At 35.2% G+C, this 18,271-nt stretch overlaps 1 protein-coding gene across 1 annotated transcript in view; it reads right to left on the bottom strand.

The window, feature by feature from the left end:
• TSEN15 (tRNA splicing endonuclease subunit 15) overlaps positions 1-18,271 on the bottom strand; it is a 31,111-nt gene that overhangs the window by 9,312 nt on the left and 3,528 nt on the right. The window lies entirely within an intron of this gene.

The following is an 18,271-nucleotide window of genomic DNA, read 5'->3' as shown; positions in this document are numbered from 1 at the left end:
GGCTCCCTGCATGGAGCCTGCTTCTCCCTCTGCCTGTATCTCTGCCTCTCTCTCTATGTCTCTCATGAATAAATAAATAAAATTAAAAAAAAAAAAGGCTGGAAGCATCATAATTCCAGACTTCAAGTCATATTACAAAGCTGTAGCAATCAAAACAGTATGGTAGGGGCACCTGGGTGGCTCAGTGGTTGAGCGTCTATCTTTGGCACAGGTCATGATCCTGAGGTCCTGGGATTGAGTCCTGCATTAGGACTATCTGCCTATATCTCTGCCATTCTTTCTGTGCCTCTCATGAATAAATAAGTAAAATCTTAAGAAAAAAAAAAACAGTATGGTACTGGCACAAAAACAGACACACAGTTCAATGGAACAGAACAGAAAGTCCAGAAATAAACCCACAATTATATGGTCAATTAATCTTCAACAAACCAGGAAGGAATATCCAATGGAAAACAGATGGTCTCTCCATCAAATGATGTTGACAAAACTGGGCAGCAATATTCTTTTGAATAAAACTGGGTCCTTTTCTTACATCATACAGAAAAATAAATTCAAAATGAATTCAAGACCTAAATGTGAGACCTGAAACCATAAAAATCGTGGAAAAGAACAGGCAGTAACCTCTCTGACATCAGTCATGGCAACTTCTTTCTAGATATGTCTCCTGAGGTGAGGGAAACAAAAGGAAAAATAAAATATTGGGACTACATCAAAATAAAAATCTTCTGCACAATGAAGGAAACAATCAACATAACTAAAAGGCAACCTACAGAATGGGAGAAGGGATTCACAAATAACATATCTGATAAAGGATTAGTATCCAAGATATATAAAGCACTTATCCAACTCAACAGCCAAGAAATAAATAATCCAATTAAAAAATGAGCAGAAAACATGATCAGACATTTCTCTAATGATGACATACATCAGACATTTTTCCAATGATGTCCAATGATGTGACATACAGACACATGAAAAGATATTTGTCATCACTTACCCCAGGGAAATGCAAATCAAAACTATAATGAGATACCATGTCAGACCTGTCAGAATGGCTAAGATCAACAACACAAGAAACAACAAGTGTTGGCAAGGATATAGTGAAAAAAACACTCATTCACTGTTGTTAGGAATGAAAACTGATGCAGTCACTGTGGAAAATGGTGTGGAGGTTCCTCAAAAAGTTAAAAAATAGGGCAGCCCGGGTGGCTCAGTGGGTTAGCGCCGCCTTCAGCCCAGGGACTGATCCTGGAGACCTGGAATTGAGTCCCACGTCAGGCTCCCAGCATGGAGCCTACTTCTGTCTCTGCATCTCTCTCTCTCTCTGTCTCTCGTGAAAAATAAAATCTTTAAAAAAAAAAAAGTTAAAAATAGAACTACCTTATGATCTAGCAATTGCACTATTGAGCATTTACCCAAAGAATACAGGGACAGTAACTCAAAAGTATAACACGCACCCCTATGTTTATTGCAGCATTATTTACAATAGTAAAGATATGGAAGCAACTGATGCATCCACTGACTGATGAATAAAGATGTTGTGTGTATGTGTGTGTATATATATATATATATGTATGTATGTGTGTATATATATATGTATATACATACACATTATACACACACAGACACACACACACATAATGGAATATTATTCAGCCATAAAAGGAATGAAATCTTGCCATTTGCAACATGGTTGGAGCTAGAGTATAATGCTAAGCAAAGTAAGTCAGTCAGAGAAAGACAAATACCATATGATTTCACTCCTACATGGAATTTAAGAAACAAAACAAACAAGCAAGGGGGAAGAAAAGAGAGAAAGACAAACCAAGAAACTCTCTTAATTATAGAGAACTGATGGTTACCAGAGGGTGCGGATGGGGGTTGGGTAAAATAGGTGATGGGGATTAAGGAATACACTTAATGAGCTATGATGAGCACTGGGTGATATATGAAAGTGCTGAATCACTATACGGTACACCTGAAACTGAAATTAAAATACTTAAAAAAAAATAAGTTTCTTCAAACATCCCTAGCTGGCAGTGTATGACAAGGGTTCGACACAGATAGAAGGAAAAAAAAAAAACCTATGAAGGCATCTTTTACATTTCCATTTCTTAAGATACTGTTTAAATCAGAAACATGTGTGCGTGCATGCACATGTGCACGCGTGTGTGTGTGTGTGTTTTTCTAAGGTAAACTGTCTGGGAATTCTAGACCATATGCTAAACTTTAGGATAGAAATTTCCATCTCATTGATATTTGTCTCCAGAGTTCTTTAATATAAACAGCAAGACATTTTCAAATTTACTTAGAACACCCATGTGGGAAACCCTAATATTTGAAAATGAGCTCAGAGTTGTAAAAGGGGTTTTGTCTTCAGAGTTGAGGGAAACACTGTCAAAAATGAAATGGAAGTTCCCATTTCAGAGCTCTGTTTATTCTATTTGGTTGTGTGTAGGGAAAACTACCAGTGAATTTTTCTCAGTAATTACACAATAAAATGGTGTATCTGCTTCTGTTACTGAAAGCATGCTAGAGAAGTCTTACAAATACTCCTGTTTGGGAACTTTTCTGATCTGTCTTTAACATATGTTTAAAGTAATGTCATCACGTTTCCCTAATCAAGACAGTTCTTATTCTTTCCTTTATGGGACACCAATAAACTCCTAAAAATATTTACTCTGCCTTTAAGTCAACAGATTATACTTTCTCAACCTAATAGCAAGAACACCACAAAAGGTTCCAAAGTCCTACTTTAAAAATCACACCCAATTGTAAAGATTCTAAGGGCAATGAAGCACCACTAAAATACTATCATCTCACTTAACTTCTAACAAGCTGACAGCTTGAAGTCTTAATTCAGAAACCTCATGTAAAAATTTTTAAAGCCAGTTCTCTGGAAATATACTGTAGAGATGCTTCATCACACAACTCTAAAATAACTTAGATAATAAAATTTATAGTTTCTACTCAAATAGAAATCCATATATGGAAAACAAAACCTATGTATTCATAATAAGAAGCTCAGGTTCTCAAATCCATTATATTTCAAAGGAAAAACCTAAAGAAAGGAATCAGTAATAATTATAGTTGCTGATCAGCAGTAATAGCAGTTGATGTTTATAACAGGCTTTCCTTCTCATAACTGTTTGGAAAGGAGCTCAACATACTGAATAGAGAGTAATTCCAAAGTTTAATAAAGCTTACTTGAAAAAGCCTGAGGCAAACACATAGGTAACATTATCTGGCTACTGCCCTTCCTCCAAGCTATGTAAATGCCTTCAATAAATCTTAGCCGTTCATTTTATAATGATCCTGTAACAGAAACAAAGTGATTTCTGAAGATTTGTACAGAGGACAAGCAAGTTGAAAACAACATGATTTTTAACTTAAATGTTATAAAATGCATCATGGGTTAAGATTATTATTAATTTCAACCCACAGAAAACAGTATCTCCTGCTATGCTCCTCAATGTGGCCAAGCTGGTACACACTGTAGCCTTAGCAATTAAATATTCCTTGATCTGCCTCATTATGATATATTGGGACAACACATCGTAATGCAACTCTGAACACAAGGCAAAACGAAATTGGTGCCCTAGGTATCAAAAAACCTTATTCATCCAGAGACTCAATCCTAAAGAAAAGTTTCAAGGATAATGGACCACTTCTTTGGAAATCATTCCAATGCTTTCCTAGTTTAAAAAAACAAATAAACAAACAGAAATATCAAGGCAGCCAAAGTCCCAAGGTTGGATTAGAATAATTAACTGCCTGTGTGGCCATTCACCAAAGTGGGAAGCCATTCTGCAAAATAAACTGCAAGTTGTTGTTCCTTTTTTTTTTTTTTTTTGAGGCTAAGAGAAAAAGTGCTGTGTCAGTTTTAAGACACTGCTGAAATTGGGGGTTTCACCAGCAACAGACTTTTAACAGAGGTAGTATGAGGACATGCATCATTTTGATATGCAAGGAGGCCAAATGACAGAAATTATTTTGCCAGTTATTAGATTTCAGGCCTCAAATAAAATAATCATCATTAAATGCATTTGTAATACAGAATACAGCTTTGGAGAGAAGAAGTATCTTTTGATTACAGGGAAATAATGAAGCATCCTTCAAAAAAATATGTAACACTTCAGGATTGAATCTTATACCTAAGAACATCTTTAGAAATGTCCTATAAAGGGAACTCAATTAGTTCTGATAATCCTTTGCTCCACCATTAATGTAAGTCCTTTCCCAAAAACACTAATTACACTTTTTACCAAAATTAACTCAAAGATGAAATTTTGTGGCTGAAAGGTGATTGGAGGGAGAGGTGAGGAAGATACAAATGAAAAAAAAATTTAAAGTAAGGCTATTCATAGCATTGGTGGAGTGCCTCTTCAGACATGTGAGTGTTCTCTATTCTGCAGATAACATACACAGTTACAGTGTAAAGTGTGGGAAACAGTGATAAATTTTGCAAGTGGATGGATTTTGCAGCCATTCGAATTTTCTTTTGAGACTTTTGGACTATTTCTTGTAGCATATCCTTATGTTCTTTAACATGTTATTTAGCAAGTGTCTGCTATAGGAACTGGAAAGTCTAAGAAAGCTCATTCATTCATTCAATAAATACTTATTTAAGACCAAGTACTAGGTACCAAGCTAGACACTAAGACAACAGCATTTAAGAGCAAAGTTCCTGCTTTCATGGAGGTTATTTTCTAGTAGAGAAAGGAAGATAGGAAACAATCAAGGACAACCAAATATATAATATATTAAGTAGCAATAAGTGTGGTAAATGATATAAAGGAGGACTACTGCATAGGATGCAATTGTATAAGGGGTGAGATGATACTAGCTTACACCAGAGTAATGGTAGTATAGCAGAAGTGGTGAGCAATGACAGATTTTGGATATATTTGTAAGAAAGAACTGCCAGAATTTGTTGATATATTAATTTAGGGTATGAGAACTGGGTATACTAAAACTAATAAAGAAGTTATATAGCAAGGTTACAGGATACATACAAGCTTAATATACAAAAGTCAAATGCTTTCTTGTATACCAGCAATGAACAATTGTAATTTGAAATATAAAAGACAACACCATTTATATTTGCATAAAAAATTGAAATACTTTCAAAAAAACAAACAAACAAACAAAAAGAAATACTTAGGCATAAACCTAACAAAAATATGTAAGGATCTATATAAGGAAAACTATAAAACTCTGATGAAAGAAATCAACGGAGATCTCAATAAATACAGTCCATGTTCCTGGAGAGGAAGGCTCAATAGCGTTAAGATGCCAATTCTTCCCAATGAGATCTACAGATTAAGCACAATCCCAAACAAAGCTCTAACAAGATATTTTGTGGATATTCAAAACTGATTCTAAAGTTTATATGGAAAGGCAAAAGACAGAGAATAACACAATAGAGAAGAAGAACAAAGTAAGAGGACTGACGTTACCTGACTTCAAGATTTGTAAAGCTATATAGTAATTAAGACCAAGTCCTATTGGTGAAGGAATAGACAAATAGGTTAATGAACTAGAACAGAGAGCCCAGAACTGACCCACACAAATACAAGTCACCTGATCTCTGATGAAGAAGCAAAAATGGGTCAACAAATGGTGCTAGAACAGCCAAATATTGACATAGAAAAAAAATGAACCTCTTTACACTTTTTACCAAAATTAACTCAAAGATGATCATAGATCTAAATGTAAAACACTAAACTATAAAACTTCTAGAAGACAACATGGGAGAGAATCTAAGTGAACTTGGGTTTGGTGATGGGTTTTTAGATACAATACCAAAAGTGTGATCTACAAAAGAAAAAATTATTTAGTTGGACTCCATTAAAATTAAAAACTCCTATTCTACAAAAGACACTATTAAGAGGATAAAAGATAAGCCACAGTGTGGGAGAAAATATTTGCAAAACACATATTTGGCAAGAGGACTTGTATCTAAAATACCTAAATCTTTAAAACTCAACAAAAAGGAAAAAAAACCAGCCCAAATTAAAAAATGGGCAAAAGATTTGAACAGTCACCTCCCTAACGAAGATACACAGATAGCAAATATATGAAAAAAAGGTCAGCATCATATGTCATTAGGAAGCTGCAAATTCTAAAAAATGAGATATGCACCTATTAGCATAGCTAAAACTGAAAAAACAATGCATGGTGGGGAGAATGCATACTGCTAAATGGAAAAAGCCAAGGTTACATACTATACAATCTTAACTATCTAATATTCTGGAAAAGGCAAAACTATAGAGAAAGTTAAAAATTCAGGGGGTTCAGGATAGGGGCAAAGGGATGAATACATGGAGCATAGGGGATTTTTAGGGTGGTGAAACTATTCTGTATGTCATGGCAGATACATGACATTATGAATCTGTCAAAATCCATAGAATTGTACAATAAAGAATGAACTAATGTAAACTATGGGCTTTACTCAAAATAATCTATCAATATTGGTTCATTAATTACAACAAATGTACCACACTAATGCAAGATGTTAATAATATTAATAAAACACTGTGTTGGGTTGGGGCTTATATGGGAAATCTCTGTACTATCTGCTCAATTGTTCTGTATATCTAAAATTATTCTCAAAAATAAAGTCTATCTATACAGACAGTAACTCCAAGGGTTCTGGCCTGAGTTTCAGAATGAACAGAATTGCCATTGACTGACATGGGAAAAGTTGCAGAAGGACCAGTTTAGGGGGCAAATCAAGAGTTCTTTTTGGACATGTTAATTTGAGACACCTTTTAGATCTCAGTGGAGATGTCAAATAGGATATGTCAAATGAGGCTGTCTAGAGGAGACAAAATGAAGCAGAGAAAAAAGTTTAGAGGTCTGCACCCTAAAGAACTTTTCACATTTAGAAGCTGGAAATCTGAAAATGTTCTGAAAGGAGGCAAAAAAATGGCAAGTGCTGGAGGTGACTTAACCTCAAATCCCCATGTTATGCTCTTGCACTGATAGCTGATTATTTCCTATAGTATCAGACTTGTGTATTTTAATCAGAGTCTTTAGAGAAAATGGACTCAAGCATTACAATTCCTACTATTCTCATTCACATAATTTCCCCAACTTTGTTTCAGGATAAACCTATGTCCTTCAAAGACCTCAAAGTGGCAAAACACTTGCTCTTTCTCTTATTTTTGAATTCCTTAATCCATTCCACCTCTACTGATCTACTACTGCTTACCAGGGCGGTAGTTACTTTTCTCATATTCTTTCTATGTCTGTCTCCCCTTCTCTCTCTTCTTCCTCGTTCTCCTGTTCCCATCTCTCTGGCGCTTGCTCTCTCTCTTTCTCTGCCCCCCCCCCCACTCACACACACACACACACACACACACATACACACACACACACACCCTATTCTAGGGCCTTCTTACCAGGTGCAGGCAGGTACTCCCTCTGCCATTACTAATACCCAGTCATAATGAACTATTTGCAATTTTCAGGCTCGCTCAGCCCCCATTATATCTTGCTCATGATATTTTTTCTATGAGAAACATCCATTCCCATCCCCATGCCACTTGGAATACCTAGAAATATTTGAAACAACTTGTCCCACTGGAAGCTTTTTCAGTCTCCCCTACCTCCCATGCTACCAGCTGAGGTCAGATCTCTCCCACTGCAATCTTTCTCAGTACCTTCCTTGTACCTATCTCTCATTATATTTATCACACTGGATATAAATGTTCATCCATCTCAGTTCTAGACTGTGAGTGTCATGGGGGTAAGGACTGTAATCTTTGTACCACCCAATAAGTGAATGGGTAACCTGGAAAATACTGGAATAATCTGTAATTTGTCTTTTTATCTACCTCTAAAACCAAAACATGCTTCTACTTTGCCTCTAGATAGTCTCTAATTATATTTATATTCATTACATTTAATGCTTAAGTAAAAAGTATAATTATATATACATTTTTAACATTTTACTGGAAGGTATGTTATTTTGGTGTAAGAATAATAAATGAAATTTTAATTTTCCCTACATATCTCAGGGATTTAAATTGTGGGTTCTTTGTCTTCTTCCTTTAAGAACAGTGTTATAATATATTTAAAGATAAACAATTAGTCCATTTTTATTATCTGGGTTACTGCTGTGATAACACATAGAACTAATATTTTAAAAAAGGGAATTTCCCTTTCTTTAAAAAGAGAAAATTACTATTAATGGTTTTTAAGCAGGATATTTAAAAACCACATTAATTCTGACAAAGACAAAAGAACTGCAGCTTTTTTCATTCAATGTAGGAGGAAGGGAGAGTATTCTTTTGAAAACAACATTGTAGGGAACAGGTTGTTACGGCTTAATAAGCTGAGCATCAGATTTTCAAAGTAAGACTCGTGGAATTTAGGAAAGAAAACAGATAAACATGTGGGAAGAGGGAAAAGAAAAAAAGGAGAGGGACACAAGCCATAAGAACTCTTAATGACAGAACTGAGGGTTGCTAGAGAGAGGTGGGTGAGGGATGGGCTAGATGGATGATGGACACTGACGAGGGCACTTGTGATGATGAGCACTGGGTGTTATATGTAAGTGATGAATCACTGAATTCTACTCCAGAAACCAATATTGTACTGTATGTTAACTAATAATATTTAAATTTTAAAAATCAGGCTAGGAAAAAAATAAAATAAAAATAAAAAATCAGACTAGAAATCCTAACTTTGGGTCTGACACTCATTTCTATATGTAATAAATTGTTTTCACATCAATTAGTCTTAACTGTACAAGGATCATGAAATCAAATGACTAAAGTTCTTAAGACTGTTAGCCTTATGGCTGCTGAACTATCAGACGACCAATTTGGTATACAGAATGTTAAAGCCTTTTTCTGTTTCTAGAGTAATGTTCAGATTAGAAGGTGCTATGAAAGAGAACATTCAGAAAAATTTTCTCTCAGATAAAAAGGCTGAGGGTACCTATTTTAGAGAGGTACCATAAATCAAAATAAATGCCACTAATTTATGGGACTGGGGGATAAAATGGCCACCAGAGAGGCTCCATCCTCACACAAGCTATCTACTATCCTCTGGTACCAAGAGGAGAGGACTGTTTCTAATTTAGTCAGGTCTCAAAAGGATGAATGATTCATTCATATTACTAAGCAAAGAATTATGATCCTTTGTAACATAGGAGATTTATAGATAGTTTTAAAGAACAGTGTCTTAACTGTCCATGGGTTCATAATTGCACAAAATACTTCACTCAACTTTTTTTAAAAACCTGTAACATCTATAAGCACAGATAAGCTTAAAATATGGCAACTGTGGTTTTTAGCATATCTTTCAAATATTACTGAAGAAACTAAATTGACAATGAAATTGAGAGATGACATAGGCTATATCAGAAAAAAAGCCTTGTAGTTAAAAAACAGAAAAACAGAGGCACCTGGCTGGCTCAATTAGTAGAGTACGTGTGACTCTCGATCTCAGAGTTGTGAGTTCAAGCCCCATATTGGGCACAGTGTTTATATATTTATATATACATATTTATTTTTAAAAGATTTTACTTATTTATCTGAGAGCGAGAGAGAGTGAGTAAGAGAGAGGACGAGCAGGGGAAAGGACAAAGGGAAGAGAAGCAGACTCCCCACTGAGTAGGGAACCCAATGCCCAGCTTGATCCCAAGACACCGGGATCATAACCTGAGTTGAAGGTAGATGCTTAACCAACTGAGTCACCCAGGCACCCTTAGAGCTTACTTAAAAAAAAAAAAAAAAAATTCCTCATAATATGCTACGGGTCCTCGTATATGTTACTTAAGATATTTTCCTATTTACAACTACCTATAATACTATTACAGAAGCCCGTAATACTATTATTTTAACTCTGCTATAGTTTACTTCTCCATTTAGAGACATTCAATAAATATCAATGGCCAAAGAGAAGCTAATCAAATATCTGAACATAAATTTGACTTCATTTGCTACCTTAGCATTGAAAAAGGCCTCTGGCTTTTATTAGGATTCCTCTGGTTGTCTCATCTTTAAATTCATCAGATCTCTTTGACCTCAATGAATTTATTAATATGATTTTATACCATTGTTGTGTCTGGGGAAACTGTACTCATAACATCTCCAGTCATTTACCAAACTTGCTACATGGATTCTTACATTCACTTTAGTAAGAAATAATCTAGAGTACTTTCTATATGCATATACAACCCAAATATATAACTTAATATAGTATTTTAAAATGTAAGCTAAAAATCATTTTACATTAGCTTTAAGGAATATTTTTAGATGAGAGATGTATCCCTTCCCTTCAAGAAACACAAACAACCTCCTACTACATCAGCATAATTTTCCCACTAGATACTCAGATATGGGCTCTTTACCAGTTCTATTCTCCCACTGGAGATCAGCAATTAGTTTTTTTTTTTTTTTAGAAATTAGTATTAAATCATTATTTTCACAAGAGGCTATTTATACATAAGATCTTCTAATACTCGAAATATATGTCAAAGTGTTTTAACTATGAACATATATTATGTATAACTAACTGCTTTACAGAAATTACCAGTCACAAAGCATACTTTTGTTCAAAGTAATGCATTCACTCACTTCCATTCAAATACACATTCACCCTGCACCCTTGCCAGAAACTATGTAAATTAAATCAGGTCCAAAGCCTGGGAAAACAAGTGGGAAATGGATAGAAAAACTGTTTAGACATTCTCAGAAATTCACACAGATAAAACATTACACGCTGATTGGAACTGCTACCTTTTAAGGAGTCAGCAAATATATACACACCATAAAATAAATAATGGAAAAAATAAGCTAAATATATGCTACTCAGCAGTCATGCAGCAAGATAGCTACTGAAGGGACTTTAAGAGATAAAGGGAGATTGTTTGTTGTCATCACTGGGGAAATATCTTACAGCTAAGTTGTAGTTAACTATGTAAATGACAGAGTTTAGTCCAGTTTACAAACAATAGACACCAAAATTTAGGACTTATATAAAAGAGACAGCTATTATGCCTTATATGCTATATGTCTTTTGTAAATAACACAAGCCTTTACCACCAGCAAATTACTAATTCCTCTGGCTCTCATACTTTGTTTTACTACCCAGATTCCCCAGTAATAAAATGTTATTCAAAGTTTTTGAGGGATATAGAGCATTAAAACGCACACAAACCCCCCTAGCCCCCCACGCATACAGTGGGCACACCATATATCAAGGAACTAAGCAGCACCAAACAGGATAGTGATTTACTACTGGTTGTTTAGGTTGATTGTACAGTGTGTGACAAGTAATTTATTTCTAACAATAAAGTTCCAAAGTTGGCAGGTTATGTTTTAATATAAAAATTAATATTCCCTATAATGTATCATCATTCTCATTCACTCACATTCCACCATGCTTTCCTAAGTGAGAGTCAAAGGGAGAAGTCAGCACCAAGAGGTCCTGGGAACAATATATGACTTAAGCTCGCAATACTAATACTATGCTTCTATGTTGCAGTCCAAGGGAAGTGAACTAGAATCATGAGTCAGAATAATGATAACAACAGTTCAAACCACCAGTAAGTGCTAGCTGTTAAGTTTCAATAGTTACCAATATTACACAGAGAGGTTATTAGATATTATATGTCTCCTGATGAAAGAAGAGACTACCAGCTGCATGATGGTCTTAATAATGTTATCAAATTAAATGCCAACTGTCTGGTTCCAGCTGCCAACATGCAGAAAGCACAGAGGACAGAGAAACATGTTGCAATGAACCATGAGTGAGCAATTCGCAAACCCAGACTATGGGAGAGTATGCAGGTCAAATGGCCCAAGTTCTATAACAGAAAAATTATAAGGAAAAGAAAGGGATAGAGGGAGAACGCCTACATCACACGTTAGTAAACCACTGGTCTGTAAGTCAAGTCTGAACTTCCCGATTTTCCATAAATAAAGTTATAAGAACATAAGTACATCCATTTGTTTATGTATTGTTTGTGGCTGCTTTCACACCAACATCAGCACTGAATTGTGACAGAGACAAAATAGCCTGCAAAACCAAAATCTTTGCTATCCAGAGCTTTACAGAAAAGGTATGCCAATCTCTATTGCAGATTAACGGAAGTTTATAAGAAAAAAAATTTTAATGGGCAAAATTCATGAGACACAAATAAGTGCATAAATTATTTATAGAGATAAAGCTGATTTTAAATTTTTATATGGAAAATAAAAAGACCTAGCATAGCCAAAAAAAACCCACAAAAAAACACAAAACTTTGAAAAAGAACAAAGTTGAAGGACTTCTACTACCTGATTTCAGGTCTTCCTACAAAGTTAATCAAGACAGTGTGACACTGACAAAAAAAGACGTACAAGATCAGGGCAGCCTGGGTGGCTCAGTAGTTTAGTGCCACCTTCAGCTCAGGGTATGATCCTGGAGACCCGGGATCGAGTCCCACGTCAGGCTCCCTGCATGAAGCCTGCTTCTCCCTCTGCCTATGTCTCTGCCTCTCTCTCTCTCTCTCTCTCTCTCTCTCTCTCTCTGTCTCTCTGTCTCTCATGAATAAATAAATAAAATTTAAAAAGAAAAGACATAGAGATCAGGAGTACAGACTACAGCATCCAGAAACAGACATATACACATGGTCAGCTAATTTTCAACAGAGGTGTCATAGAAATTTACTTATGCTGGAACAATTGGACATGTATTTGCCAAAAAAAAAAAAAATGAAAGAAGAGAAGAGAAAGAATCTTGACCCTCTTAGCTCACACTACATAGATTTCCACTCAAATTGCTAAAAGTAAAAACTAGAATTGTAAAACTTTGAAAAGAAAGTATAGGAGAAAATTTTATGACAGTGGAGTAAAACACATTTTTTACATGGAACACAAAAACCCCAAACTGTAAAAGAAAAAAAATGCTAAATTGAACATCAAAATTTAAACCTTCTGCTCTTCCAAAGATTATTAAGACAAGTCACAGACTGAAGGAAAAATATTTTCAAAAGAATATGTGATAAAGGAATATATATCAAACACATAAAGAACTTTTAACAATTTATTAAAAACACAACACAATCTTTAAAATATAAACAATAGATTTGAACTGACCAAAGAGGTAGAGATGGCAAATATGTACATGAGAAGATGCTCAACATCATTAGTCATCAGGGAAATACAAATTTAAAGCCACAAAGAGATACTTACTTACTTAATTGAATCTACTTACTTAATTGAATGACTGAAATTAAATAAACTGATCATCCAAAATGTTGCTGCAGTTGTGGAACAACTGGAACTTTTATACTTCACTGGTGGGTACAGAAAATAGCATAGTAGCTTTGGAAAATAGTTTGGCAGTTTCTTATGAAGTTAAAAATATGTTTATCATATGAACTAGTTAGTAATTCAGTGCCTAAATATTTACTCAGGAGAACTGAAGGCATACATCTACACAAAGATATATATGAGGTTTATAGTGCTTTCATCCATAAAAGCCAAAAACCAGAAACAATCCAAAAACTGGTGATGGTTAAATAAACTGTGGCACATCCATACAATGGAATACTACTCAGCAATAAAAACAGGCACACTACTGATATATGCAACAACACAGCAGAATCTCCATGGCATGATGCTAAGGGACGGAAGCATGACACAAAGGCTCATAATTCTATTGATAGGACACTCTGGAAAAGACAAAACTACAGGAATTGATGACTGAGGAGCACGAGGGAAGTTTGGGGGGGAACTGTGTATTGGTTACATGACTATATACATTTATTAAAAACTCACATGTCTGTCTCCCTAAAATGAGTGTTTTTACTGTATATAAATTTTACTTCAATAAGCCTAACTTAAAAAAATAAAAAGACACAATGAGGGTTCCTGGGTGGCTCAGTCCATTAAGTGCATGTCTTCTGCTCAGGTCATGATCCCAGAGTCCTAGGATCAAGCCCTACATTGGCTCCCTGCTTAGTAGGGAGTCTGCTTCTCCCTCTCCTTCTGCTCCTCTCCCCTGCTTCTTCTTTCTCTAATAAATAAAATCTATTTTTTAAAAAGGCACAAATAAACTACAGAGAAACACAAGGAAATTATTTTTATAAAAAGTATGAATAATAGTTACTTTGGTGGGAAAGAGAGGGTTATGCTTGGAATAGAGCACATAGAAGGGGTTTTATTTTATTTTATCTATACATTTTTATTGGGTGGTTTTCTGTATCTGGTTTTATTTTACAATAAAAGATTTAAGAATAAACAACATGTTGGCGAGGATGTGGTGAAAAGGGAACCCTTGTACCGTGTTGGTGGTGTAAATTGGTGCAGTTAGTATGGAAGACAGTATGAAGCTTCCTCAAAAAATTAAAAATAGAAATACCATAGGACTCAGTAATTCTACTACTGGGTATTTACCCAAAGAAAATGAAAACACTAATTCAAAAAGATATTTGCGCCCTATGTCTACTGCAGCATTATTTATAATAGCCAAGATAGGTAGACAACCCAAGTGTCCATCAATAGATGAATGGATAAAGATATGTCTGTGTATGTGTGTATAATATATATATATGTATATATGGTATATATACATATATATATGGTGGAACATTATTCAGTCATAAAAAAGAATGAAATCTTGGTATTCATAACAATATTGGTGAACCTAAAAGACAGCATGCTAACTGAAATAAGCCAGAAAAAGATAAATGCCGTATGATTTCACTTAAATGTGGAATCTAAAAAATAAAACAAACATAAACCCAGAAATAGACTTATAAATAGAGAACAAGCTGGTGGTTGCCAGAGAGACAGAGGTGGAGGAATGGGTGAAATAGGTGAAAGGGATTAAGAGGTACAAAACTTCCAGTAATAAATAAATCATAGAGTATGAAAAGTACAACATAGAGAGTTGACAACATTGACAGTTATAGTCAATAACATTATAACAACTTTGGTGACACATGGTAACTACATTTATTGTGGTGAACATTTTTTAATGTATACAACTATTGAATCACTATGTTGTGCCCCAGAAATTTACATAATACTATATGTTAACTATACTTCAATAAGAAAAAAAACTTTTATTTTTTAAATTTTTTTAAAGATTTTATTTGTTTATGATAGACATAAAGAGAGAGAGAGAGGCAGAGACACAGGCAGAGGGAGAGGCAGGCTCCATGCCGGGAGCCTGACGTGGGACTCGATCCCGGGGATCCAGGATCGCGCCCTGGGCCAAAGGCAGGCGCTAAACCACTGAGCCACCCAGGGATCCCCAAGAAAAAACTTTTAAAATGCTAATGAAAATAGAAAAAGAACTCTTAACAGCTATCAGACTTTGTTGTCTACTATGAGGCCTTGGTGCAACTCACTTAATCCTGCATTATCTTTTGGAAACAATATAGTATAAATGAAAATACATTTTTAATCTCAGCTTTTTATATGTGAAATTAGATAAAAGAAGTACCCTATAAACCATTCAGAACTTTAGAGCTGATGAAATGAGAATACACTTAGGAATGTACTTTGAAATATTATAACATTGTAACAAAGGCAAAATACTCTTACAACCACATGAAATAATCTACAGTATCACTCCTCTGCCTTAAGCCTTAAAGTGGCACCATCCACATAGCAGTAATTTTTGGTATTTTTTGTGGAAATCCAGGGCTCAACAGACATACTTTAGGTACAAGGAATTGTGTATACTGTACAGATTGTGCTTTGCACGAGAATACTTGGTACAAGTGGGTCTGAAATCCAGCTTATGCTACTTGCCAAGCCTTCAACCCTGGTGAAGAGACTTTGTTTCTTTCCTTCCTTCTTTTCCTTTTTTTTTTTTTTTTTGGTAAAATTTTATTATTTATTTGAGAGAGAGAAAAAGAGAGAGAGAGAGAGAGAGAGAGAGAGAAGCAAGCTCCCCACTGAGCAGGGAGCCTGATGCAGGGCTTGATCCCAGGATCCCAGGATCATGACCTGAGCCAAAGGCAGATGTTTAACTGACTGTGTCACCCAGGTGCCCCGGTATGTCTCTTTCTAATTCACTCAAAGGTACCCTCTGAGCTAGCTGTAGCCCTGTTCAAAGATTCCCCCATAAGCTAATACCTTCTGTCACACAATAGCAACGTAAAATGTCTGAAAAGCTTCTGCATCGTTAAGACGAACCACAAATAAGCACATTTAAATTTCTATGTCCTTGGTTACAAGCAGATTTGAGTCATTTGAGTTCCTTTTCTGTGAATTGCCTGTTTCTGTCCATGTTTTTTTGTTGGGTTGTTTTTCCTTGAGTCACAGAAGTTATTTATATACTATGAATTAATTATTGTCAGTTATATGTCAATAAATCCCTTCTTCTACTCTATGAAAACTTATTGTGATACTATAAACCCATAACCTTTAAGACAGCAATTTAGTAACAACCAGTAAAGAGGAAGGTGCAAATTCTTTAAGTCCCAGCCATTCCACGTCTAGACTTCCACCTTAGAGAAACTCTCATACATAAGAATAAAGATATACATATAAGACTATTCACTATAGTATAATTTTTAATAGCAAAACATTGAAATCAGTGAAGGCTTTATGATCTAGGTAATCTTTCCCACCTCATTTCCCATCCTCCCCTATTTTCCCATGAGTTCTATTTACTCATATGTTCATTAGCTGCCTCACCCAACATTATAAAGCACCTGCTCTGAACTAGACATGCTACAGGCAGGCAATCATGCTTAACTACTTAGTAGTCGTCCTGCTAAAACATGGTCTCTTACTAACTTCAGGAGGTTTTTCCTGTCCTTCCTCTGCTACAGTCTTCTATAAAGTACTTACTGGTGCTCCATTATCCTTTTATTCAATTACCTAACAATAAAATAAGTGGAGGCAGTCCCAAATTACACAGTTAATTAGGTCTCAGAACAAAGGAGAATTCTCTTTTTATTAGATCCATTCAATAATTACCAAAAAATGAAATAAAATTTATTTTCCAAGTCAACATTTAGTGCTAAGAACACTACTTTCAAGAGGATGCCTTAAATACCATGTGATCTCATTTATATGTGGAATCTCAAAAAAAAAAAAATTCATAGATACAGAAAACAGATTGGTGGTTGTCAGAGGCAGGGGCTGGAGAATGGGCAAAATGGGTTAAAGGAGTCAAAAGGCACAAACTTCCAGTTATAAAATAAATAACATATGGGGATATAATGTACAGCACGGCAACTAGTTTGTAACACTGCATATTTGAAAGTGACTGAGAGAGTAGACCTTTAAAGTTCTCATCACAAGAAAAATTCTGTAACTTTGTATAGTGACAAATCTTCACTAGACTTGTGATGATCATTTCATACTATATACAAATACCAAATCATTATATTATACACCTGAAACGTAGTATGTCATATGTCACTTATACCTAAAAAGGTAGTTGTCTTTATCAACACAGTATCTCCAGCACTTAGATCACTGACTCATAATAGTCACTCAATAAATGTTTGGTTAAGTAAAGACTAAAAAGCCTCAGCAATATTATCTGACAAATAGTGCAAGTGAGAGAGAGTGTCCAAGGCAGAAGCCACAGTCTTTGGTTAATGTCATCTCAGAAGTAACATCCCATCATTTTTGCCGAATTTTATTTGTTAAAAGCAAGTCAGCAAGTATAGACCACACTCAAGGAAGAGGAATTACGCAAGGGTGGGCCTACTATTAGTTTTGTTTTGCAGGGTTGATTTGGAGAACGTGTCATGAAATAAAGATATGTTTAATCCAATTCGGTGTAGCTAAGAGTTTTTAAAAAGATACCATGAACTGCAAGACATTTTCTTTGATTTCAAGTTGCATGTTAAGCACACTCTTCATCAACATCTATAGCAAATATAAATTGTATCAATTATTATGGTACATCTTAAAATATCTGTGTTTCAAGTGTAATGGTCTTGCTTCCTTATGAGAATGAAAACATTGTTTCCTTTAGGATAGTATTTCTATTTTTTTTAATTATTTTTTAAATTTTTATTTATTTATGATAGTCACAGAGAGAGAGAGAGAGGCAGAGACACAGGCAGAGGGAGAAGCACGCTCCATGCACCGGGAGCCTGATGTGGGATTCGATCCCGGGTCTCCAGGATCACGCCCTGGGCCAAAGGCAGGCGCCAAACCGCTGCACCACCCAGGGATCCAGATAGTATTTCTATTATATATATCCCTTCTCTGAAAAAGTACTGACAATATAGTGAGTACTAAATACTTGTTAAATGCTCATATTGAACTACTTCCTCAAATAACCAAGAGTA

The sequence above is a fragment of the Canis lupus genome, chromosome 7 (genome assembly GCF_011100685.1).
Source record: "Canis lupus familiaris isolate Mischka breed German Shepherd chromosome 7, alternate assembly UU_Cfam_GSD_1.0, whole genome shotgun sequence".
NCBI lineage: Eukaryota > Metazoa > Chordata > Mammalia > Carnivora > Canidae > Canis > Canis lupus.
The sequence above is the reverse complement of the archived record's forward strand: the minus strand, read 5'-3'. Positions and strand labels throughout refer to the sequence as shown.